Raw genomic sequence first — 25,852 nt, 5'->3', positions numbered from 1 at the left:
CAGGAGACTGTGGATACGGGAGGACTGGAGACTGTGAGGACTGGAGACTGTGAGGACTTGAGACTGTGAGGACTTGAGACTGTGAGGACTGGAGACTGTGAGGACTGGAGACTGTGAGGACTGGAGACGATGTGGACTGGAGACGATGTGGACTGGAGACGATGTGGACTGGAGACAATGGGGACTGGAGACGATGTGGACTGGAGACGATGGGGACTGGAGACTAAGGATATTGGCAACTATCGGGACTGGAGACTAAGGGGACTGGAGACTAAGGGGACTGGAGACTAAGGATACTGGAGACTAAGGATACTGGAGACGATGTGGACTGGAAACGATGAGGACTGGAGACAGTGGATACGGGAGACTATGGGGACTGGAAACGATGGGGACTGGAGACTCTGGGGACTGGAGACTGTGGGGACTGGAGACTGTGGGGACTGGAGATGGGGGGACTGGAGACTGTGGGGACTGGAGACTGTGGGGACAGGAGACTGTGGGGACTGGAGACAATGGATATTGGGATGGGCTCTGACTGAGACTGAGACAAGCCGCGACTCGATAGGGATGGATGTATTACAGGCCTTTATGGGTAGCTATGGGACTAAGCTACACTGATTTATGGGCTACCTCAGGATGCCCCCTGAACTTATCCGACATGTCTAACTCAGATTCAGCTTCCGGGGGGAAAAACACACATTATGGTATCATCTTATAAAGGTCTTGCCATGAACACGACGGCCATTAAATCTCCTTTCAGTGTCAAGTCTGAGACACAACAACCCCGTTCCCATGTAGTTGTTCAGTGGAGAGTTGTGCTGTAATACCTTATGGATGAGAGAAACGGTGTGTGTGTGTGTGTGTGTGTGTGAGGACGGAACATGTCTTCAGAGTGAGGCTAGAGGATTGTGGTGTAGAGCAGGAATATGTTTAAAGGGGAGTCTGTTCTCTGTGTAACCTACAGCGTGCACGCCTTCCCGTCACCCAAGCCCTGCTGGCGGATTCCTCCTCGTTCCCCTCGTCGTCGATCTCCAGGACAGCACTCTTGGGAGCGACGGCGATCCTTTGGCCCAGGACACGGCCAGCGATGCTGGAATAAATCTGTCCTAATCTGTGGGTCATGTAGCTACACCCATTACTTCTTGATCCTGTCCAGGCAGAGCACGGGAGCAAGCAGGGAGAAGTAGTGTTCACTGCTATACAGACAGGGTCGAGGAGGAGGAAGAGGGGGAGAGAGATTGAGGGAGGTTGACAGAGTGTTCACTGCTATACAGACAGGGTCGAGGAGGAGGAAGAGGGGGAGAGAGACCGAGGGAGGTTGACAGTGTTCACTGCTTTACAGACAGAATAGTGGAGGAGGAAGAGGGGGAGAGAGACCGAGGGAGGATGACTGTGTTCACTGTGGTACAAACAGGGTAGTGGAGGAGGGAGAGGGGGAGAGAGACCGAGGGAGGTGTGGTAGAGGGTGGTAGAGGGACAGAGACAGATGGAGGGAGAGAGACCGAGGGAGGTTGACAGAGTGTTCACTGCTTTACAGACAGGGTAGTGGTAGAGGGACAGAGACAGATGGAGGGAGAGAGACCGAGGGAGGTTGACAGAGTGTTCACTGCGGTACAGACAGGGTAGTGGTAGAGGGACAGAGACAGATGGAGGGTGAGAGACCGAGAGAGGTTGACAGAGTGTTCACTGCTTTACAGACAGGGTAGTGGTAGAGGGACAGAGACAGATGGAGGGAGAAAGACCGAGGGAGGTTGACAGAGTGTTCACTGCGGTACAGACAGGGTAGTGGTAGAGGGACAGAGACAGATGGAGGGTGAGAGACCGAGGGAGGCGAAGAGAGATGGGAGAGGGAAAGGGACTAAGACCGAGGGAGGCAGAGAGACCGAGGGATGGAGACAGAGAGAATGAGCGAAAGGTTGAGAGGGAGCGAGATAAATCATATTAGATGAAGATGCTTCTCTGGCAAGATCATCTGTCTAGTAACAGGAGCACGCTGAGAGGTTTTTTTTCCCTCTTTGGAATGGAGGTGGTTATCTGGGTCCTGCAGTCACTGCTCTTGAATCAGTTCATACATAGTACATCCTCTAGTATCAGTTCACATCTAGCCTCAGAGATGGTTGATTTGTCCTCTAGAATCAGTCCATATATAGCCTCAGAGATGGTTGATTTGTCCTCTAGAATCAGTTCATATATAGCCTCAGAGATGGTTGATTTGTCCTCTAGAATCAGTTCATATATAGCCTCAGAGATGGTTGATTTGTCCTCTAGAATCAGTTCATATATAGCCTCAGAGATGGTTGATTTGTCCTCTAGAATCAGTTCATATATAGCCTCAGAGATGGTTGATTTGTCCTCTAGAATCAGTTCATATATAGCCTCAGAGATGGTTGATTTGTCCTCTAGAATCAGTTCATATATAGCCTCAGAGATGGTTGATTTGTCCTCTAGAATCAGTTCATATATATCCTCAGAGATGGTTGATTTGTCCTCTAGAATCAGTTCATATATATCCTCAGAGATGGTTGATTTGTCCTCTAGAATCAGTCCATATATAGAATCAGAGATGGTTGATTTGTCCTCTAGAATCAGTTCATATATATCCTCAGAGATGGTTGATTTGTCCTCTAGAATCAGTCCATATATATCCTCAGAAATGGTTGATTTGTTCTCTAGAATCAGTTCATATATAGCCTCAGGGATGGTTGATTTGTCCTCTAGAATCAGTCCATATATAGCCTCAGAGATGGTTGATTTGTTCTCTAGAATCAGTTCATATATAGCCTCAGGGATGGTTGATTTGTCCTCTAGAATCAGTCCATACCTAGTCTCAGAGATGGTTGATTTGTCCTCTACAATCAGTCCATACCTAGCCTCAGAGATGGTTGATTTGTCCTCTAGAATCAGTCCATACCTAGCCTCAAAGATGGTTGATTTGTCCTCTAGAATCAGTTCATATATATCCTCAAAGATGGTTGATTTGTCCTCTAGAATCAGTTCATATATAGCCTCAGAGATGGTTGATTTGTTCTCTAGTGTCAGTACATATACAGCATCAGAGATGGTTGATTTGTCCTCTAGAATCAGTTCATATCTAGTCTCAGAGATGGTTTATTTATTCCTCGGTCATAAATTGTGCAGTTTCATCTTCACCCAAACAGAAAGAAAAGCTGTAATTTACAAAGTTATTTCATTACTGTACATTTTTGCAGTGCTGATAATACTTAATAGGTTTAGCACATTGACACACAAGTGGGCCAGCAGGAGAGAGGGAGAGAAAGATACAAATGAAAGTGTTTCTAAACGAAGGGGACTGCATGCTGTGCTGTGGTGTGTTGAGCTCCAAGTCCCTCTAATCCAGAGACTTCGTGGTCTCTGGATTAGAGGCGGAGCCATCCTCTTTGGGTTCTGGTGGTGCTGAATCTGGCATGGTGGGCCTCTTTGGCTTGGCACTGGGCACTTGCTTCTCCTCTTCTCATTCTACTCAGAGGAGGACATACAGGAGGAGAGTGAGTGTCAGGGGAGAGAAGCCACACTGAGGGCCCCTACAGGGAGAGAAGCCACACCGAGGGCCCATAAAGGGGAGAGAAGCCACACCGAGGGCCCTTAAAGGGGAGAGAAGCCACACTGAGGAGCCCTACAGGGAGAGAAGCCACACTGAGGGCCCCTACAGGGAGAGAAGCCACACTGAGGGCCCCTACAGGGAGAGAAGCCACACCGAGGGCCCCTACAGGGAGAGAAGCCACACCGAGGGCCATTATGTCCCAAAATAACCCCTGGCTCCTTGGGTAGCTGACTCATAAATCTGGGCACCAGCCGTCCCCTCTCCGAACGCAGCCCCCTTACCAGGATCCAGTGGAAACAGCAACACCCGGCTGCATCACATCTCCATGGTCACGAAACCCTCCTCTGAACCACCAGTCAACTTGTATTTTCCTTTGGTTCCCTGTATCATAGAAAACTACAGCCTGGGGACGATTATACCGTTAGTAGAGACGTGATGGTCATGAGAGATAAAAACTAAACCGTGTAGTTAAGATTGAGCCTGGCTGGCTCATTAGAAACACGTACTATTCAGACACAGCTACAGACGGCCGCGATGATGACTCACCACAGACATGCCTAATGGAATATCAATTGCTATTCGCGGCGGCAGGGTAGCTTAGTGGTTAGAGCGTTGGACTAGTAACAGTAAATGGTTGCAGGTTCAAATCCACGAGCTGACAAGGGACAGATCTGTTTAAGAATTTCTTCTTAACTGACATGCCTAGTTAAATAAAATAAAAAATGTTTGTTTTTTTGTCACTCAGGCTTCCAACAGTTGTTCTTTGTCAATAACGTCTCATGTCCAATATCTCTCTAGTGATCCCGTTCTGTAGGAGCATTCTTTATTTTATAAAAACTTTTATTTAACTAGGCAAGTCAGTTAAGGACACGTTCTTATTTACAATGACAGCCTACCGGAGAACAGTGCGTTAACTGCCTTGTTCAGGGGCAGAACGACAGATATTTACCTTTTCACAGCACAAACGCTGTAACCACTAGGCTACCTACCGTCCCACATGATGTAAGGTTTACAGTTAAAAAATGACATGTTGTAACGACACGTAATGATTAAAATACATGGAAATGCAATGGAACAATAGCATCACCAAGGTTCCCGCTCAAAGCTGCGTTTCCACAGGCCGCACAATTATGATCTTTGGCACAATAATTGTTCAAAATAACTGATCTGATCTGATCAGTAAAAGAAAAGATCTGACTGTCTGTGTAAACAGAGCTTCTGTGAACATGATCCCTCCCCCTTGCCTTTCCAGCCCCTCTTCCCTATTCAGCCTCCCTTCCCTATCCAGCCCCAACCACTCCCCATCCAGCCCCAACACCTCCCTATCCAGCCCCAACACCTCTCTAGTCAGCACCACCCACTCCCTATCCAGCCCCAACACCTGTCTATCCAGCCCCAACACCTCCCTATCCAGCCCCAACACCTCTCTATTCAGCTCCACCCACTCCCTATCCAGCCCCCCTTCCCTATCCAGCCCCAACACCTCTCTAGTCAGCTCCACCCACTCCCTATCCAGCCCCCCTTCCCTATCCAGCCCCAACACCTCTCTATTCAGCTCCACCCACTCCTTATTCAGCCTCCCTTCCCTATCCATCCCCAACCTCTCGTGTACAGTTCCCCTTCCCTATCCAGCCCCAACACCACCCTATCCTTTCCCCCTTCCTTATCCAGCCCCAACACCACCCTATCCTTTCCCCCTTCCCTATCCAGCCCCAACACCACCCTATCCTTTCCCCCTTCCCTATCCAGCCCCAACACCACCCTATCCTTTCCCCCTTCCCTATCCAGCCCCAGCACCTCTCTATCCAGCCCCAACACCACCCTATCCAATCCCCCTTCCCTATCCAGAACCAACACCTCTCTATTCAGCCCCACACACTCCCTATCCAGCCCCAACACCTCCCTATCCAGCCCCACCACCTCTCTATCCAGCCCCAACACCTCCCTATCCAGCCCCAACACCTCTCTATTCAGCCCCACCCACTCCCTATCCAGCCCCAACACCTCTCTATTCAGCCCCAACACCTCTATGTCCAGCTCCAACACCACCCTATCCAGCCCCCTTCCCTATCCAACCCCAACACCTCTCTATTCAGCCCCACCCACTCCCTATTCAGGCCCAACACCTCTCTATTCAGCCCCAACACCTCTCTATCCAGCCCCAACCCCACCCTATCCAGGCCCCCTTCCATATATAGCCCCAACACCTCTCTTTTCAGCCCCAACACCTCTCTATTCAGCCCCACCCACTCCCAATCCAGCCCCAACACCTCTCTATCCAGCCCCAACACCTCCCTATCCAGCCCCAAATGCTCTCTATTCAGCCCCAAATGCTCTCTATTCAGCCCCAACCGCTCTCTATCCAGCCCCAACACCTCTCTATCCAGCCCCAACACCTCTCTATCCAGCCCCAACACCTCTCTATCCAGCCCCAACACCTCTCTATTCAGCCCCACCCACTCTCTATCCAGCCCCAACACCACTCTTTCCAGCCCAAATCCTTCTCTTTCCAGCCCCAATCCTTCTCTTTCCAGCCCCAATCTTTCCAGCTCCAACCCCTTTCTATCCCTCTCCAACCCCTCCCTATCTAGCCCCAACTCCTCTCTTATCCAGCCCCAACCTCTCTCTATCCAGCGCCAACTCCGATCTATCCAGCCCCAAACCCTCTATCCAGAACCCAAAACCACTCTATCAAGCCCCCCTCCCCCTCCCTATCCAACCCCAACCCCTCCATATCCAACCCCTCTCCATTAATGCCCAACCCCTCCCTTTCCAGCCCCAACCCCTCTCTATCCAGCCCCATCCCCTCCCTGTCCAGCCCCAACCCCTCTCCATCCAACCCCAATCCCCCCATCGCTATCCAAAGACTCTGCAGTACATCGTTGCCTTGACTTCATTACCAGAGATGGGACCTCCCCCTTTTGTTCCCAAAGCCGAGGCCTCACAATGGTAACAAACACTCTGGGAATCACCAATACTCACTACTCACTCCATTGCTTATTCACATAACTACACTCACTCTCTTTAAAATAAACCATATAGACCCACGTATATATATCTCTCACAGACTTAAAATCAGCTTGTCACCAGATACACACTTTTTTTGTTTGTTCTTTTGATAAAAAAAATTTGCCCCGTGTTCTCCCTAATTGTGTGGTATCCAATTGGTAGTTACAGTCCTGTCAAAACCCAACCCAACCAAGCCGCACTGCTTCTTGACACAATGCCCAGTTAACCCGGGAGCCAGCTGCACCAACGTGTTTTGTTGGGCTTTAGAAAAGTAGCTAACAGCTGGCTAACGTATCAGCACGCACTGCACCCAGCCAGCCACAGGAGTCGCAGGTGTGCGATGGGACAAGGATATCCCTGCTGGCCAAACCCTCCCCTAACCCGAACAACGCTGGACCAATTGTACACCGCCCCATGGGTCTCCCGGTCACGGCCGGCTGTGACAGAGCCTGCACCCAGAATCACTAGTGGCACAGCTAGCACTGCATGCGACGCAGTGTCTTAGACCACTGCGCCGCTCGGATACAAACTCATGAGTGGCCATGCTGCACTGAAAAATGAGTCCACACGGCAGTTTGAAAAAAGTCACTTCCCCTCACCCTCCGGCATTCCCCGCTGGCTAGCAAATCACAAGCGATCAGCCTGTGAGGCGTACTCATTACTGGGTGAATGACAGCTTCACAAAAGCTTCATTAAGGACACAGATGGAGAGGAAGCAGAGAATGGCAGGAACGGATGTAACATTGGCTATATGCGACGAGGCTGAAGAACCTTTCCACAGCTTGAACGGCTGGCGGGGAGCCAGGCAGCCCACCTTCTTCAGAACGGGCTTCAGTCAGGGTCACACTGCCCTGCAGTTACGTGGGGATCTGGCCATGTCACATGTCATGTTGATAGCCGTGTATGTGTCTCTGTATGTGTGTGTGGGTATAACAGATACCCCTTAAGTTAGGAGGAGGAGTGTAGAACCAGCTGTGGAGACAAGATGCACTTCAGGATCCAGAGTGGTTGGTTCAGGTTCATGATAATGCAGTATCAAATCACATTTTATTTGTCACATGTGCCGAATACAACACGTGAAGACATTAAAGTAAAACTCTTAACTGCCAAGAGTGCGCAAAGCTGTCATCAAGGCAAAGGGTGACTATTTGAAAAATATCAAATATATTTTGATAAATGTAGCACTTTTTTTTTCTTAATAATCAAATTTAAATCAAATCAAATGTATTTATATAGCCCTTCTTAAATCAGCTGATATCTCCAAGTGCTGTACAGGAACCCAGCCTGAAACCCCGACAGCAAGCAATGCAGGTGTAGAAGCACGGTGGCTAGGAAAAACTCCCTAGAAAGGCCAAAACCTAGGAAGAATCCTAGAGAGGAACCAGGCTATGAGGGGTGGCCAGTCCTCCTCTGGCTGTGCCGGGTAGAGATTATAACAGATCATGGCCAAGATGTTCAAATGTTCAAAAATGACCAGCATGGTCAAATAATAATAATCACAGTAGTTGTCGAGGGTGCAGCAAGTCAGCACCTCAGGAGTAAATGTCAGTTGGCTTTTCATAGCCGATCGTTAAGAGTATCTCTACCGCTCCTGCTGTCTCTAGAGAGATGAAAACAGCAGGTCTGGGACAGTTAGCACGTCCGGTGAACAGGTCAGGGTTCCATAGCTGCAGGCAGAACAGTTGAAACTGGAGCAGCAGCACGGCCAGGTGGACTGCGGACAGCAAGGAGTCATCATGCCAGGTAGTCCTAAGGCATGGTCCTAGGGCTCAGGTCCTCCGAGAGAGAGAGAAAGAAAGAGAGAGAGAGAATTTAAGAGAGCATACTTAAATTCACACAGTACACCGGATAAGACAGGAGAAGTACTCCAGATATAACAAACTTTTTAGAAGTAGAAAGTTTGCAGCCATCCACTTCCTTATGTCTGAAAAACGAGCTTCTAGCGAGGGCAATTTTGGGGCTTTACCATGTTTCATTGAAATGTACAGCTGTGTGTCATCTGCATAGCAGTGAAAGTTAACATTATGTTTTCGAATGACTTCCCCAAGAGGTAAAATATACAGTGAAAACAATAGTGGTCCTAAAACGGAACCTTGAGGAACACCGAAATTTACAGTTGATTTGTCAGAGGACAAACCATTCACAGAGACAAACTGATATCTTTCCGACAGATAAGATCTAAACCAGGCCAGAACTTGTCCGTGTAGATCAATTTGGGTTTCCAATCTCTCCAAAAGAATGTGTTGATAGATGGTATCAAAAGCGCGAGGAGCACGAGGACAGATGCAGAGCCTCGGTCTGATGCCATTAAAAGGTAATTTACCACCTTCACAAGTGCAGTCTCAGTGCTATGTTGGGGTCTAAAACCAGACTGAAGCATTTCGTATACATTGTTTGTCTTCAGGAAGGCTGAGTTGCTGCGAACAGCTTTTTACATTTTTTTTGAGAGGAATGGAAGATTCGAAATAGGCCAATAGTTTTTTATATTTTCTGGGTGAAGGTTTGGATGTTTCAAGAGAGGCTTTATTACTGCCACTTTTAGTGAGCTTGGTATACATCCGGTGGATAGAGAGCCATTTATTATGTTCAACAAAGGACGGCCAAGCACAGGAAGTAGCTCTTTCAGTAGTTTAGTTGGAATATGGTCCAGTGTGCAGCTTGAAGGTTTAGAGACCATGATTATTTTCATCCTTGTGTCAAGAGATATAGTACTAAAACACTTGAGTGTCTCTCTTGATCCTAGGTCTTGGCAGAGTTGTGCAGACTCAGGACAACTGAGCTTTGGAGAAATACGCAGATTTAAAGAGGAGTCCGTAATTTGCTTTCTAATGATCATGATATTTTCCTCAAAGTTCATGAATTTATCACTGCTAAAGTGAAAGCCATCCTCTCTTGGGGAATGCTGCTTTTTAGTTAGCTTTGTGACAGTATAAAAAATATATTTCGTATTGTTCTTTTTTTCCTCAATTAAGTTAGAAAAATAGGATGATCGAGCAGCAGTAAGGGCTCTTCGGTACTGCACGATACTGTCTTTCCAAGCTAGTCGGAATACTTCCAGTTTTGTGTGGCACCATTTCCGTTCCAATTTTCTGGAAGCTTGCTTCAGACCTCGGGTATTTTCTGTATACCAGGAAGCTAGTTTTTTATGACAAATGTTTAACGTTTTTAGGGGTGCAACTACATCTAGGGTATTGCACAAGGTTAAATTGAGTTACTCAGTTAGGTGGTTAACTGATTTTTGTCCTCTGACGTCCTTGGGTAGGCAGAGGGAATCTGGAAGGGCATCAAGGAATCTTTGTGTTGTCTGAGAATCTATAGCACGACTTTTGATGCTCCTTGGTTGGGATCTGAGCAGATAATTTGTTGCGATTGCAAATGTAATAAATGTGTGGTCCGATAGTCCAGGCTTATCAGGAAAAACATTAAGATCCACAACATTTATTCAAAGGGACAAAACTAGATCCAGATTATGACTGTGACAGTGAGTAGGTCGATGATGGCCGAAAGCCTTTAGGAGTGGGTCTGTGGACTTTTCTATGTGAGTATTAAAATCCCCAACAATTAGAATATTATCTGCTATGACTACAAGGTCCGATAGGAATTTGGGGACCTCAGTGAAGAATGCTGTATATGGCCCAGGAGGCCTGTAAACAGTAGCTATAAAAAGTGATTGAGGAAGGCTGCATAGATTTCATGACTAGAAGCTCAAACGCCGAAAACGTCTTTCTTTTTTTTGTAAATTGAAATTTGCTATCGTAAACGTTAGCATCACCTCCGCCTCTGAGGGATGCACAGGGGATATGGTCACTAGTGTAACCAGGAGGTGATGCCTCATTTAACACAGTAAATTGAGGTATCTCTTTCAATGATGTCAGGAATGGAGGAGGTCTTTATCCTAATGAGATTGCTAAGGCGAACACCGCCATGTTTAGCTTTGCCCAACCTAGGTCGTGGCACAGACACTGTCTCAATGGGGATAGCTGAGCTTACTACACTGACTGTGCTAGTGGCAGACTCCACTAAGCTGGCAGGCTGGCTAACAGCCTGCTGCCTGGCCTGCACCCTATTTCATTGTGGAGCTAGAGGAGTTAGAGCCCTGTCTATGTTGGTAGATAAGATGAGAGCACCCCTCCAGCTAGGATGGAGTCAGTCATTCCTCAGCAGGCCAGGCTTGGTCCTGTTTGTGGGTGAGTCCCAGAAAGAGGGCCAATTATCTACAAATTCCATCTTTTGGGAGGGGCAGAAAACAGTTTTCAACCAGCGATTGAGTTGTGAGACTCTGCAGTAGAGCTCATCACTCCCCCTAACTGGGAGGGGGCCAGAGGCAATTACTCGATGCCGACACATCTTTCTAGCTGATTTACACGCTGAAGCTATGTTGCGCTTGGTGACCTCTGACTGTTTCATCCTAACATCGTTAGTGCCGACGTGGATAACAATATCTCTATACTTTCTACACTCGCCAGTTTTAACCTTAGCCAGCACCATCTTCAGATTAGCCTTAACGTCGGTAGCCCTGCCCCCTGGTAAACAGTGTATGATCGCTGGTTGATTCTTTTTAAGTCTAATACTGCGAGTGATGGAGTCGCCAATGACGAGGGTTTTCAATTTATCAGAGCTAATGGTGGGAAGCTTCGGCGTCTCAGACCCCGTAACGGGAGGAGTAGAGACAAGAGAAGGCTCGTCCTCTGACTCCGACTCGCTTCTTAATGGGGAAAACCGGTTAAAAGTTTGTCGGCTGAATGAGCGACACCGGTTGAGCATTTCTACAGCATTTCCCTCCAGAAGCCATGAGAAAGTTGTCCGGCTGCGGGGACTGTGCGAGTGGATTTATACTAACGTTACTCTCTGTACTTACTGGTGGCACAGACGCTGTTTCATCATTTCCTACACTGAAATTACCCTTGCCTAACGATTGCGTCTGAAGCTGGGCTTGCAGCACAGCTATCCTCGCCGTAAGGCGATCGTTCTCCTGTATATTATGAGTACAGCGACTGCAATTAGAAGGCATCATGTTAATGTTACTACTTAGCTTCGGCTGTTGGAGGTCCTGACGAACCACGTCCAGATAAAGCGTCCGGAGTGAAAAAGTTAAAAAGGGAAAAACCAAAAATATAAACGGTAATTAAAAAGTAAAAACCGTAAAGTTGTCAGGTAGCAAAGTAAGGTTGGCAACAAAACGCACCGCGACATAATTCAGTATGTGTTATTTCACAGTTTCTTTACTAATATAGAAAAACCTTTGAATGAATAAGCATTGTAAAACTTCTGACCGGGAGTGTAGGTAGAGTTAAAGTGACTCATAGATAACAACAGAGAGTAGCAGCAGCGTAAAAGAGGGGTTCTGGGTAGCCCTTTAATTAGCTGTTCAGGAGTCGTATGGCTTGGGGGTAGAAGAAGTTAAGATGCCCTTTGGACCTAGACTTTGAGAGAGACAGGTGTCCCACCAGATAAAGACAGGTGTTATCACACAGCCCCCCCCCCACCAGATAGTGACAGGGGTTATCACACAGCCCCCCCCCATCAGATAGAGACAGAGGTTAACACACAGCCCCCCTCACCATATAGAGACAGGGGTTATCACACAGCCCCCCCCCCCCACCAGAGAGACAGGGGTTATCACACAGCCCCCCCCCATCAGATAGAAACAGGGGTTATCACACAGCCCCCCTCACCATATAGAGACAGGGGTTATCACACAGTCCCCCCCCCCCCACCAGATAGAGAGACAGGGGTTATCACACAGCCCCCCCCCCCCACCAGATAGAGACAGGGGTTATCACACAGCCCCACCCCAGATAGGCAGGGGTTATCACACAGCCCCCCCCCCCCCCAGATAGAGAGACAGAGGGTATCACACAGCCCCCCCCCCCCCCACCAAATAGAGACAGGGGTTATCACACAGCCCCCCCCCGCCCCCAGACAGAGAGACAGGGATTATCACACAGCCCCCCTCACACCAGAGAGACAGGGGTTATCACACAGCTAGAGAGAGGATGAATAAACCCATGTACTATAGTAATTAATTGCACAGGAGAATGTTCAGGAAGAGGAATGGGAAGCTTTGCCAAAGGGAATAGACACTCTAGGGAAGCTTCTTCTCTCCTGCCACCCACACAGCTTATGTTCTAGGGAGAGTTGAAAATGAACAAGGTTCTGCCTACACGTTTCGAAGAGGGAACTGGGAAGATACATCAAAATAGTCGAAAAGCAGGAAGAAGGGGAAGACAGGTGCAAACTCAACGTCAGTTAGTGAAATCACCAGAACACAGACGACAGGTCTGAAAGGACTTCATGAGGTCTCAACAAACCCTTTAATATATATGTTGTATTTTTATTTGTATTTATTTGACCTTTATTTAACTAGGAAATTCAGTTTAACAACAAATTATTACTTACAATGACCGCCTACCAGCGGCCAACGCCTGACGACGCTGGGCCAATTGCGTGCCGCCCTATTGGACAACCCGATCACGGCCTGTTGTGAAACAGCCTGGAATCGAACCAGGATGTCTGTGGTGACACCTCAAGCACTGAGATGCAGTGCTTTAGACCGCTGCGCTTGCAAGACATTCGCCCAATGATGAAGTCTTTTTGCGTCCAAATACCTACAGTGGATTCCTTCCCCATGGCCATTACTGGCTACATCCTATATTTTGCCATGAGGAGGATGCTAGACAAGTGTGTTCACTCTGGCAGAGACAAAGGTCCAGAGGGGACTGGGTTCAGAGAGGACTGGGGTCCCGAGAGGAGAGGACTGGGTTCAAAGAGGACTGAGGTCCAGAGAGGAGAGGACTGGGTTTAAAGAGGACTGGCTTCAAAGATGACTGGGTTTAAAGAGGACTGGGTCCAGAGAGGACTGGGTCCAAAGAGGACTGGGGTCCAGAGAAGACTGGGTTTAAAGAGGACTGGGGTCCAGAGAGGACTGGGGTCCAGAGAGGACTGGGGTCCAGAGAGGACTGGGGTCCAGAGAGGACTGGGTTTAAAAAGGACTGGGGTCCAGAGAGGACTGGGTTCAACGAGGACTGGGGTCCAGAGAGGACTGGGGTCCAGAGAGGACTGGGTCCAGAGAGGACTGGGGTCCAGAGAGGACTGGGGTTTAAAGAGGACTGGGGTCCAGAGGCTTGTCCACTGACCAAACCCAACCACACACACTGACTACAGGGAATCTCCCGACTGGAATCCACCTGATTCAACACCGTCCAGGGACATTAGTGTTCTCAATGGCCCTTTCGCATGGCCCCATATCCATCTGCACATCCACCTTCCAGCCTCCGTGGCTTTAAACCCCAACCCTCATTACACAAGAAGCCTCCCATTCACAATACATGAAAGAAATATAACTGAACTATAAAAGTAAATGAGAACTCTGAGCAAAAACAAAGCATATTTAAAGCACGTTCCCTCTCTAATTTTCTCCTTTCAGTTTTTCCTCATGTTCTGAGTTTTTTTTCCGCGGCAATATAGATTTCTATCCCTGAAGAGACAGAATAGTTACACTGGAAATATTTATTCATGCCATAACAACTTGGGATCCAACAAACTCAGTGTTCCAATTTATCATTTTAGATTCGGATTCAATGCCTTCTTTAATGATAAGCTTCTTTAATGATAGCCTTGACCTACGACAGGTTGAATGAAAATGTGTAAACAAATGAATACATGGAAATGAAGAATCAATTATGTTTTAAGGTCTGGCCAACATTCTGTGGATTCATATCTATCGTATCTATTGTTCCACTGATACACTACATATCAAATCTATTGTTTCACTGATACACTACATATCATATCCATCAAATCCATCTTTATTTTGACTGAATTTCTCAAAATTCAGTTTTCACAATGATGTAACAATTATGTTCCCACCGAAAGGAAACTTGGCAAAGAACCGAGGAGATGGGGATTGGCCTGACATGGAACACCCTCCCCCCAGTGGCACTCTCTGGTGGAATGGAACACCCTCCCCCCAGTGGCACTCTCTGGTGGAATGGAACACCCTCCCCCCAGTGGCACTCTCTGGTGGAATGGAACACCCTCCCCCCAGTGGCACTCTCTGGAGGAATGGAACACCCTCCCCCCAGTGGCACTCTCTGGTGGAATGGAACACCCTCCCCATAGTGGCACTCTCTGGTGGAATGGAAAACCCTCCCCCCAGTGGCACTCTCTGGTGGAATGGAACACCCTCCCCCCAGTGGCACTCTCTGGTGGAATGGAACACCCTCCCCCCAGTGGCGCTCTCTGGTGGAATGGAACACCCTCCCCATAGTGGCACTCTCTGGTGGAATGGAACACCCTGCCCACAGTGGCGCTCTCTGGTGGAAGACATATTGATCCAAATGGGAAAGAAGAAGATTCTATGTAAGTGAAATAACACTATTTAAACAGAACAGATATTGCCTTGGCATATCCATCCAATTCCTTATGTCGTTCTGAACAGTGCTTATTCTATTTCCACAGACACTGACACTCCAGCCCCGTCCTAATTCTGTCTCCGGGACCAGGTAGAGCTCAATGTTTCACCCTCACTGATTAACCTGTCTCTTCCTGGAGGAACGTCTCACATTGGGCCTAGGACGGACAGGGCACATTTTATACACTCTACGTCCCAAAAAATATCTGTTTTTCTAGTGAGCTCGCACATTCAGCGTCACATCTGCTGTGAAATGTAATGTTTTTATATGTATTCTATATAACTGCCTCCATTTTGCTGGACCCCAGGAAGAGTAGCTGCTGCCTTGGCAGGAACTAATGGGGATCCATAATAAACCCCAGGAAGAGTAGCTGCTGCCCTTACAGGAACTAATGGGGATCCATAATAAACCCCAGGAAGAGTAGCTTCTGCCCTTACAGGAACTAATGGGGATCCATAATCAACCCCATGAAGAGTAGCTGCTGCCCTGATGAGAACTAATGGGGATCCATAATAAACCCCAGGAAGAGTAGCTGCTGCCCTGATAGGAACTAATGGGGATTCATAATAAACCCCAGGAAGAGTAGCTGCTGCCCTGATAGGAACTAATGGGGATCCATAATAAACCCCAGGAAGAGTAGCTGCTGCCCTGATAGGAACTAATGGGGATTCATAATAAACCCCAGGAAGAGTAGCTGCTGCCCTGATAGGAACTAATGGGGATCCATAATAAACCCCAGGAAGAGTAGCTGCTGCCCTTACAGGAACTAATGGGGATCCATAATAAACCCCAGGAAGAGTAGCTGCTGCCTTGACAGGAACTATAGGGGATCCATAATAAACACCAGGAAGAGTAGCTGCTGCCTTGGCAGGAACGAATGGGGATCCATAATAAACCCCAGGAAGAGAAGCTGCTGCCCTGACAGGAACTAAAGGGGATCCATAATACATACAAATATACCTATATCAGAGGAATGTGTTAAATTCAGTATGTCTGCTTTCCTTCCTAGATAATAAAGGTATATTAATCAGATCAGTGCATTATAATTTCCTTTCGCTGTCATTGATTTGAACTCTGACCCCAAGGCAAGGCTATCCTAGTCTGAGGAGTCCATTATGGCAAATGACAATCGACCGCAAAAAGCCGTGGCTGCAATAATCCCTAATGAAAACCTATTGATAACCTCCTCGTTCACCTTTGACCCTTCACTCTTTCTTGTTGGATTTTACAGCTGCACAGTTGAGTCACCAGGGGTTACGTCGCAGCCTGGAGGTCATGACTGAACAAATAAACAAAGCACACCTCTCCTTCTTATGCATTCAACTGCCAAGCATACTGGATCTGAGATTCACAGTGTGGTCGGCCCGGACACAGGAGGTTTCACCTCTTTAACCGATGCTTGTGTAAATCAGGCTCGCAGACACATCCCACACACAAACTACATGAGAGAGGTCAGGAGGTCAGCTAGAGAGTTTTAATATCTAATTCTACGTGTCGAGAGGTCAATGCCTCGTTGGCCAATTTCTCAATCATGTTGTTTTAGTAGTGTTTATGTAGTAGTGTTGATGTAGTAGTGTTGATGTAGTAGTGGTTATGTAGTAGATGGATGTTTATGTACTAGTGGTTATGTACTAGTGTTTATGTACTAGTGTTTATGTAGTAGTGTTGATGTAGTAGTGTTGATGTAGTAGTGTTTATGTAGTAGTGTTGATGTAGTAGTGTTGATGTAGCAGTGTTTATGTAGTAGTGTTGATGTACTAGTGTTTATGTACTAGTGGTTATGTAGTAGATGGATGTTTATGTACTAGTGGTTATGTACTAGTGTTTATGTACTAGTGTTTATGTAGTAGTGTTTATGTAGTAGTGTTGATTTAGTAGTGTTGATATAGTAGTGTTGATGTAGCAGTGTTGATGTAGTAGTGTTGATGTAGTAGTGTTGATGTACTAGTGTTTATGTACTAGTGGTTATGTAGTAGATGGATGTTTATGTACTAGTGGTTATGTACTAGTGTTTATGTACTAGTGTTTATGTAGTAGTGTTTATGTAGTAGTGTTGATTTAGTAGTGTTGATATAGTAGTGTTGATGTAGCAGTGTTGATGTAGCAGTGTTGATGTAGTAGTGTTGATGTAGTAGTGTTTATGTAGTAGTGTTTATGTAGTAGTGTTTATGTAGTAGTGTTTATGTAGTAGTGTTGATGTAGTAGTGTTGATGTAGTAGTGTTGATGTAGTAGTGTTGATGTAGTAGTGTTGATATAGTAGTGTTGATATAGTAGTGTTGATGTAGCAGTGTTGATTTAGTAGTGTTTATGTAGTAGTGTTGATGTAGTAGTGTTGATGTAGTAGTGTTTATGTACTAGTGTTTATGTAGTAGTGTTGATGTAGTAGTGTTGATGTAGTAGTGTTTATGTAGTAGTGTTTATGTAGTAGTGTTGATGTAGTAGTGTTGATGTAGTAGTGTTGATATAGTAGTGTTGATGTAGTAGTGTTGATTTAGTAGTGTTGATATAGTAGTGTTGATGTAGTAGTGTTTATGTAGTAGTGTTTATGTAGTAGTGTTGATGTAGTAGTGTTGATGTAGTAGTGTTGATATAGTAGTGTTGATGTAGTAGTGTTGATTTAGTAGTGTTGATATAGTAGTGTTGATGTAGCAGTGTTGATGTAGTAGTGTTGATGTAGTAGTGTTGATATAGTAGTGTTGATGTAGTAGTGTTGATGTAGTAGTGTTGATGAAATAGTGTTGATGTAGTAGTGTTGATGTAGTAGTGTTGATGAAATAGTGTTGATGTAGTAGTGTTTATGTAGTAGTGTTGATGTAGTAGTGTTTATGTACTAGTGTTTATATAGTAGTGTTGATGTAGTAGTGTTGATATAGTAGTGTTTATGTAGTAGTGTTTATGTAGTAGTGTTTATGTACTAGTGTTTATATAGTAGTGTTGATGTAGTAGTGTTGATATAGTAGTGTTTATGTAGTAGTGTTGATGTAGTAGTGTTTATGTACTAGTGTTTATATAGTAGTGTTAATGTAGTAGTGTTGATGTAGTAGTGTTTATGTAGTAGTGTTGATGTAGTAGTGTTTATGTAGTAGTGTTTATGTAGTAGTGTTGATGTAGTAGTGTTGATGTAGTAGTGTTGATGTAGTAGTGTTTATGTAGTAGTGTTGATGTAGTAGTGTTGATGTAGTAGTGTTTATGTAGTAGTGTTTATGTAGGAGTGTTGATATTGTAGTGTTGATGCAGTAGTGTTAATGTAGTAGTGTTGATGTAGTAGTGTTGATGTAGTAGTGTTTATGTAGGAGTGTTGATATTGTAGTGTTTATGTAGTAGTGTTGATGTAGTGGTGTTGATGTAGTAGTGTTGATGTAGTAGTGTTGATGTAGTAGTGTTGATGTAGTAGTGTTGATAAAGTAGTGTTGATGTAGTAGTGTTTATGTAGTAGTGTTTATGTAGTAGTGTTTATGTAGTAGTGTTGATGTAGTAGTGTTGATGTAGTAGTGTTGATGTAGTAGTGTTTATGGAGCCGTGTTTATGGCTCTCCGTTAAAGCGTCCGGGGGAGGTAACCGGGGCTCCCGGGACTGTGGATTGGCCGGTTGGGCGTCGCTGTTAGCCACCGAGTTGCTGAGGGGAGGTGGGGTCACCACCGTGGCAGGCTGCCCCCAAGACGACCCGCTGAATTGCTCCAGCAGCGTGTCCAACGCCCGGTCATGGCGCCCAGCCAACGTTTGGACCCCCTCCATCAGCCCACAAAGTAATTCCTCGTGCCTACCAATGGTGGCTCCTTGGGAGGAGATGGCGTTGCGTAGCTGGCCTGGGTCTGCTGGGTCTGTCATGGCCAGTTTGTACTATCAGGTATGAAGGTAAGACCCAGATGCAGGCGACGTCGAATTAACAATGGTTTAATATTCGAACAGGGGCAGGCAATAGACAGGTCAAGGCAGGCAGGGGTCAGTAAACCAGAGGAGGGCTCAGGGTCAGGTAGAGTGGTCAGGCAGGAGGGCTCAGGGTCAGATTGAGTGGTCAGGCAGGAGGGCTCAGGGTCAGGTAGAGTGGTCAGGCAGGAGGGCTCAGGGTCAGGTAGAGTGGTCAGGCAGGAGGGCTCAGGGTCAGGTAGAGTGGTCAGGCTGGAGGGCTCAGGGTCAGGTAGAGTGGTCAGGCAGGAGGGCTCAGGGTCAGGTAGAGTGGTCAGGCTGGAGGGCTCAGGGTCAGATAGAGTGGTCAGGCAGGAGGGCTCAGGGTCAGATAGAGTGGTCAGGCAGGAGGGCTCAGGGTCAGGTAGAGTGGTCAGGCTGGAGGGCTCAGGGTCAGATAGAGTGGTCAGGCAGGAGGGCTCAGGGTCAGATAGAGTGGTCAGGCTGGAGGGCTCAGGGTCAGATAGAGTGGTCAGGCTGGAGGGCTCAGGGTCAGATAGAGTGGTCAGGCTGGAGGGCTCAGGGTCAGATGGAGGGCTCAGGGTCAGATAGAGTGGTCAGGCAGGAGGGCTCAGGGTCAGATAGAGTGGTCAGGCTGGAGGGCTCAGGGTCAGATAGAGTGGTCAGGCTGGAGGGCTCAGGGTCAGATAGAGTGGTCAGGCTGGAGGGCTCAGGGTCAGATAGAGTGGTCAGGCAGGAGGGCTCAGGGTCAGGTAGAGTGGTCAGGCAGGAGGGCTCAGGGTCAGGTAGAGTGGTCAGGCTGGAGGGCTCAGGGTCAGATAGAGTGGTCAGGCAGGAGGGCTCAGGGTCAGGTAGAGTGGTCAGGCTGGAGGGCTCAGGGTCAGATAGAGTGGTCAGGCAGGAGGGCTCAGGGTCAGATAGAGTGGTCAGGCTGGAGGGCTCAGGGTCAGATAGAGTGGTCAGGCTGGAGGGCTCAGGGTCAGATAGAGTGGTCAGGCAGGAGGGCTCAGGGTCAGATCGAGTGGTCAGCCTGGAGGGCTCAGGGTCAGATAGAGTGGTCAGGCAAGAGGGCTCAGGGTCAGATAGAGTGGTCAGGCTGGAGGGCTCAGGGTCAGATAGAGTGGTCAGGCTGGAGGGCTCAGGGTCAGATAGAGTGGTCAGGTTGGAGGGCTCAGGGTCAGATAGAGTGGTCAGGCTGGAGGGCTCAGGGTCAGATAGAGTGGTCAGGCAGGAGGGCTCAGGGTCAGATAGAGTGGTCAGGCAGGAGGGCTCAGGGTCAGGTAGAGTGGTCAGGCTGGAGGGCTCAGGGTCAGATAGAGTGGTCAGGCAGGAGGGCTCAGGGTCAGATAGAGTGGTCAGGCTGGAGGGCTCAGGGTCAGATAGAGTGGTCAGGCTGGAGGGCTCAGGGTCAGATAGAGTGGTCAGGCTGGAGGGCTCAGGGTCAGATGGAGGGCTCAGGGTCAGATAGAGTGGTCAGGCAGGAGGGCTCAGGGTCAGATAGAGTGGTCAGGCTGGAGGGCTCAGGGTCAGATAGAGTGGTCAGGCTGGAGGGCTCAGGGTCAGATAGAGTGGTCAGGCTGGAGGGCTCAGGGTCAGATAGAGTGGTCAGGCAGGAGGGCTCAGGGTCAGGTAGAGTGGTCAGGCAGGAGGGCTCAGGGTCAGGTAGAGTGGTCAGGCTGGAGGGCTCAGGGTCAGATAGAGTGGTCAGGCAGGAGGGCTCAGGGTCAGGTAGAGTGGTCAGGCTGGAGGGCTCAGGGTCAGATAGAGTGGTCAGGCAGGAGGGCTCAGGGTCAGATAGAGTGGTCAGGCTGGAGGGCTCAGGGTCAGATAGAGTGGTCAGGCTGGAGGGCTCAGGGTCAGATAGAGTGGTCAGGCAGGAGGGCTCAGGGTCAGATCGAGTGGTCAGCCTGGAGGGCTCAGGGTCAGATAGAGTGGTCAGGCAAGAGGGCTCAGGGTCAGATAGAGTGGTCAGGCTGGAGGGCTCAGGGTCAGATAGAGTGGTCAGGCTGGAGGGCTCAGGGTCAGATAGAGTGGTCAGGTTGGAGGGCTCAGGGTCAGATAGAGTGGTCAGGCTGGAGGGCTCAGGGTCAGATAGAGTGGTCAGGCAGGAGGGCTCAGGGTCAGATAGAGTGGTCAGCCTGGAGGGCTCAGGGTCAGATAGAGTGGTCAGACAGGAGGGCTCAGGGTCAGATAGAGTGGTCAGGCTGGAGGGCTCAGGGTCAGATAGAGTGGTCAGGCTGGAGGGCTCAGGGTCAGATAGAGTGATCAGGCTGGAGGGCTCAGGGTCAGATAGAGTGGTCAGGCTGGAGGGCTCAGGGTCAGATAGAGTGGTCAGGCTGGAGGGCTCAGGGTCAGATAGAGTGGTCAGGCTGGAGGGCTCAGGGTCAGATAGTGGTCAGGCAGGAGAGCTCAGGGTCAGATAGAGTGGTCAGGCAGGAGGGCTCAGGGTCAGATAGAGTGGTCAGGCAGGAGGGCTCAGGGTCAGATAGAGTGGTCAGGCTGGAGGGCACAGGGTCAGATAGAGTGGTCAGGCTGGAGGGCTCAGGGTCAGATAGAGTGGTCAGGCAGGAGGGCTCAGGGTCAGATAGAGTGGTCAGGCAGGAGGGCTCAGGGTCAGATAGAGTGGTCAGGCAGGAGGGCTCAGGGTCAGCTTGAGTGGTCAGGCAGGAGGGCTCAGGGTCAGGTAGAGTGGTCAGGCAGGAGGGCTCAGGGTCAGGTAGAGTGGTCAGGCAGGAGGGCTCAGGGTCAGGTAGAGTGGTCAGGCAGGAGGGCTCAGGGTCAGATAGAGTGGTCAGGCAGGAGGGCTCAGGGTCAGGTAGAGTGGTCAGGCAGGAGGGCTCAGGGTCAGATAGAGTGATCAGGCTGGAGGGCTCAGGGTCAGATAGAGTGGTCAGGCTGGAGGGCTCAGGGTCAGATAGAGTGGTCAGGCTGGAGGGCTCAGGGTCAGATAGAGTGGTCAGGCTGGAGGGCTCAGGGTCAGATAGTGGTCAGGCAGGAGAGCTCAGGGTCAGATAGAGTGGTCAGGCAGGAGGGCTCAGGGTCAGATAGAGTGGTCAGGCAGGAGGGCTCAGGGTCAGATAGAGTGGTCAGGCTGGAGGGCACAGGGTCAGATAGAGTGGTCAGGCTGGAGGGCTCAGGGTCAGATAGAGTGGTCAGGCAGGAGGGCTCAGGGTCAGATAGAGTGGTCAGGCAGGAGGGCTCAGGGTCAGATAGAGTGGTCAGGCAGGAGGGCTCAGGGTCAGCTTGAGTGGTCAGGCAGGAGGGCTCAGGGTCAGGTAGAGTGGTCAGGCAGGAGGGCTCAGGGTCAGGTAGAGTGGTCAGGCAGGAGGGCTCAGGGTCAGGTAGAGTGGTCAGGCAGGAGGGCTCAGGGTCAGATAGAGTGGTCAGGCAGGAGGGCTCAGGGTCAGGTAGAGTGGTCAGGCAGGAGGGCTCAGGGTCAGATAGAGTGGTCAGGCTGGAGGGCTCAGTGTCAGGTAGAGTGGTCAGGCAGGAGGGCTCAGGGTCAGATAGAGTGGTCAGGCTGGAGGGCTCAGGGTCAGGTAGAGTGGTCAGGCAGGAGGGCTCAGGGTCAGATAGAGTGGTCAGGCTGGAGGGCTCAGGGTCAGGTAGAGTCGTAAGGCAGGAGGGCTCAGGGTCAGATAGAGTGGTCAGGCTGGAGGGCTCAGGGTCAGATAGAGTGGTCAGGCTGGAGGGCTCAGGGTCAGATATTGTGGTCAGGCTGGTGGGCTCAGGGTCAGATAGAGTGGTCAGGCTGGCAGGGGTCAGTAAACCAAAGGTGGGGCAAAGGTCGGCAGGAGGGCTCAGGGTCAGGCAGAGTGGTAAGGCAGGAGGGCTCAGGCAGAGTGGTAAGGCAGGCAGGCTCAGGCAGAGTGGTAAGGCAGGCGGGCTCAGGCAGAGTGGTAAGGCAGGTGGGCTCGGAGTCAGGACAGGCAAGGGTCAAAACCAGGGGGTGGGGCCGAGAATAGAGAGATTAGAAAAACCAGGATGTGAGACATAAAACGCTGGTGGAACTGAACAAACAAGGTGAACTGGCAACAGACAGAGAACACAGGTGTACATACACAGGGGATAATGGGGAAGATGGGCGCCACTTGGAGGGGGGTGGAGACAATCACAAAGACCGGTGAAAAGAGATCAGGGTGTGACACTTACACTAAAAGGACATTATCATTTTCACAATTCCGCAGTATTATTCAACCTAATAGTGTGACAATATACAGGTAGTTTCCAAAATAAAGGAAACACCAATATACAGTGTCTTAATAAAAAAAATATAAACTTAAAAAACAATTCAAAAACACCTTATTGAACAGAGAAGCTCTGTGAAGCAGCACAAATATAGACACAGACACACACACACGCACGATAGCATACACACTATACACACATATACACACACGATAGCATACACACATATACACATGGATTTAGTACTGTTGATACAGTGCCTTGCGAAAGTATTCGGCCCCCTTGAATTTTGCGACCTTTTGCCACATTTCAGGCTTCAAACATAAAAATATAAAACTGTATTTTTTTGTGAAGAATCAACAACAAGTGGGACACAATCATGAAGTGGAACGACATTTATTGGATATTTCAAACTTTTTTAACAAATCAAAAACTGAAAAATTGGGCATGCAAAATTATTCAGCCCCTTTACTTTCAGTGCAGCAAACTCTCTCCAGAAGTTCAGTGAGGATCTCTGAATGATCCAATGTTGACCTAAATGACTAATGATGATAAATACAATCCACCTGTGTGTAATCAAGTCTCCGTATAAATGCACCTGCACTGTGATAGTCTCAGAGGTCCGTTAAAAGCGCAGAGAGCATCATGAAGAACAAGGAACACACCAGGCAGGTCCGAGATAATGTTGTGAAGAAGTTTAAAGCCGGATTTGGATACAAAAAGATTTCCCAAGCTTTAAACATCCCAAGGAGCACTGTGCAAGCGATAATATTGAAATGGAAGGAGTATCAGACCACTGCAAATCTACCAAGACCTGGCCGTCCCTCTAAACTTTCAGCTCATACAAGGAGAAGACTGATCAGAGATGCAGCCAAGTGGCCCATGATCACTCTGGATGAACTGCAGAGATCTACAGCTGAGGTGAGAGACTCTGTCCATAGGACAACAATCAGTCGTATATTGCACAAATCTGGCCTTTATGGAAGAGTGGCAAGAAGAAAGCCATTTCTTAAAGATATCCATAAAAAGTGTCGTTTAAAGTTTGCCACAAGCCACCTGGGAGACACACCAAACATGTGGAAGAAGGTGCTCTGGTCAGATGAAACCAAAATTGAACTTTTTGGCAACAATGCAAAACGTTATGTTTGGCGTAAAAGCAACACAGCTGAACACACCATCCCCACTGTCAAACATGGTGGTGGCAGCATCATGGTTTGGGCCTGCTTTTCTTCAGCAGGGACAGGGAAGATGGTTAAAATTGATGGGAAGATGGATGGAGCCAAATACAGGACCATTCTGGAAGAAAACCTGATGGAGTCTGCAAAAGACCTGAGACTGGGACGGAAATTTGTCTTCCAACAAGACAATGATCCAAAACATAAAGCAAAATCTACAATGGAATGGTTCAAAAATAAACATATCCAGGTGTTAGAATGGCCAAGTCAAAGTCCAGACCTGAATCCAACCGAGAATCTGTGGAATGAACTGAAAACTGCTGTTCACAAATGCTCTCCATCCAACCTCACTGAGCTCGAGCTGTTTTGCAAGGAGGAATGGGAAAAAATGTCAGTCTCGATGTGCAAAACTGATAGAGACATACCCCAAGCGACTTACAGCTGTAATCGCAGCAAAAGGTGGCGCTACAAAGTATTAACTTAAGGGGGCTGAATAATTTTGCACGCCCAATTTTTCAGTTTTTGATTTGTTAAAAAAGTTTGAAATATCCAATAAATGTCGTTCCACTTCATGATTGTGTCCCACTTGTTGTTGATTCTTCACAAAAAAAATACAGTTTTATATCTTTATGTTTGAAGCCTGAAATGTGGCAAAAGGTCGCAAAGTTCAAGGGGGCCGAATACTTTCGCAAGGCACTGTATATTGTTAGTAGATTTGGATAGAAAACACTCTAAAGTTTCTAAAACTTGAATGATGTCTGTGAGTATAACAGAACTCATATGGCAGGCAAAAACCTGAGAAAAATCCAACCAGGAAGTGGGAAATCTGAGGTTTGTAGTTTTTCAACTCATTCCCTATTGAAGATACAGTGGGATATTGGTCATGTTGCACTGCCTATTGAATACACAGTGTCTATGGGGTCACATTGCACTTCCCAAGGCTTCCACTAGATGTCAACCATCTTTAGAAACTTGATTGAGGCTTCTACTATAAACGAGGGGAATGAGGGCTTTTTGAGTCAGTGGTCTGGCAGAGTGTCACAGGCTCGTGACGTGCGGTCACGAGAGAGTTAGCTCTCGTTCCCATGGCTTTTCTACAGACAATGGAATTCTCAGGTTGGAACGTTATTGAACGTTTATGATAAAAAACATCCTAAAGATTCTATACAACATTTGATATGTTTCTACTTTAAATTTTCGTCCGACCTCTCCGCTGGAAGTTGCACACGCGTTTGGATTCGTTTACCAAACGCCCTAACAAAAGGAGGTATATGGACATAAATTATTAACTTTAAGTCAAACATTTATTGTGGAACTGCGATTCCTGGGAGTGCATTCTGATGAAGATCATCAAAGGTAAGTGAATATTTATAATGCTATTTATTTATGACTAATGTTGACTGTGCAACATGGTGGATATTTATTTTGGCTGGTTTGGGCTCTGAGCGCCGTTCTCAGATGATGCTTTTTCCGTAAAGTTTTTTTGAAATCTGACACAGCGGTTGCATTAAGGAGAAGTGCATCTAAAGTTCCATGCATAACACTTGTATTTTCATCAACTTTTATAATGAGTATTTCTGTAAATACTCACTAATGAGTATTTCTGTAATTTGATGTGGCTCTCTGCAAAATCACA

Source organism: Oncorhynchus mykiss, chromosome 3, assembly GCF_057628025.1.
Source record: "Oncorhynchus mykiss isolate SJ-2025 chromosome 3, ASM5762802v1, whole genome shotgun sequence".
Classification (NCBI taxonomy): Eukaryota; Metazoa; Chordata; class Actinopteri; order Salmoniformes; family Salmonidae; genus Oncorhynchus; species Oncorhynchus mykiss.
Note: the sequence above shows the minus strand (reverse complement) of the source record.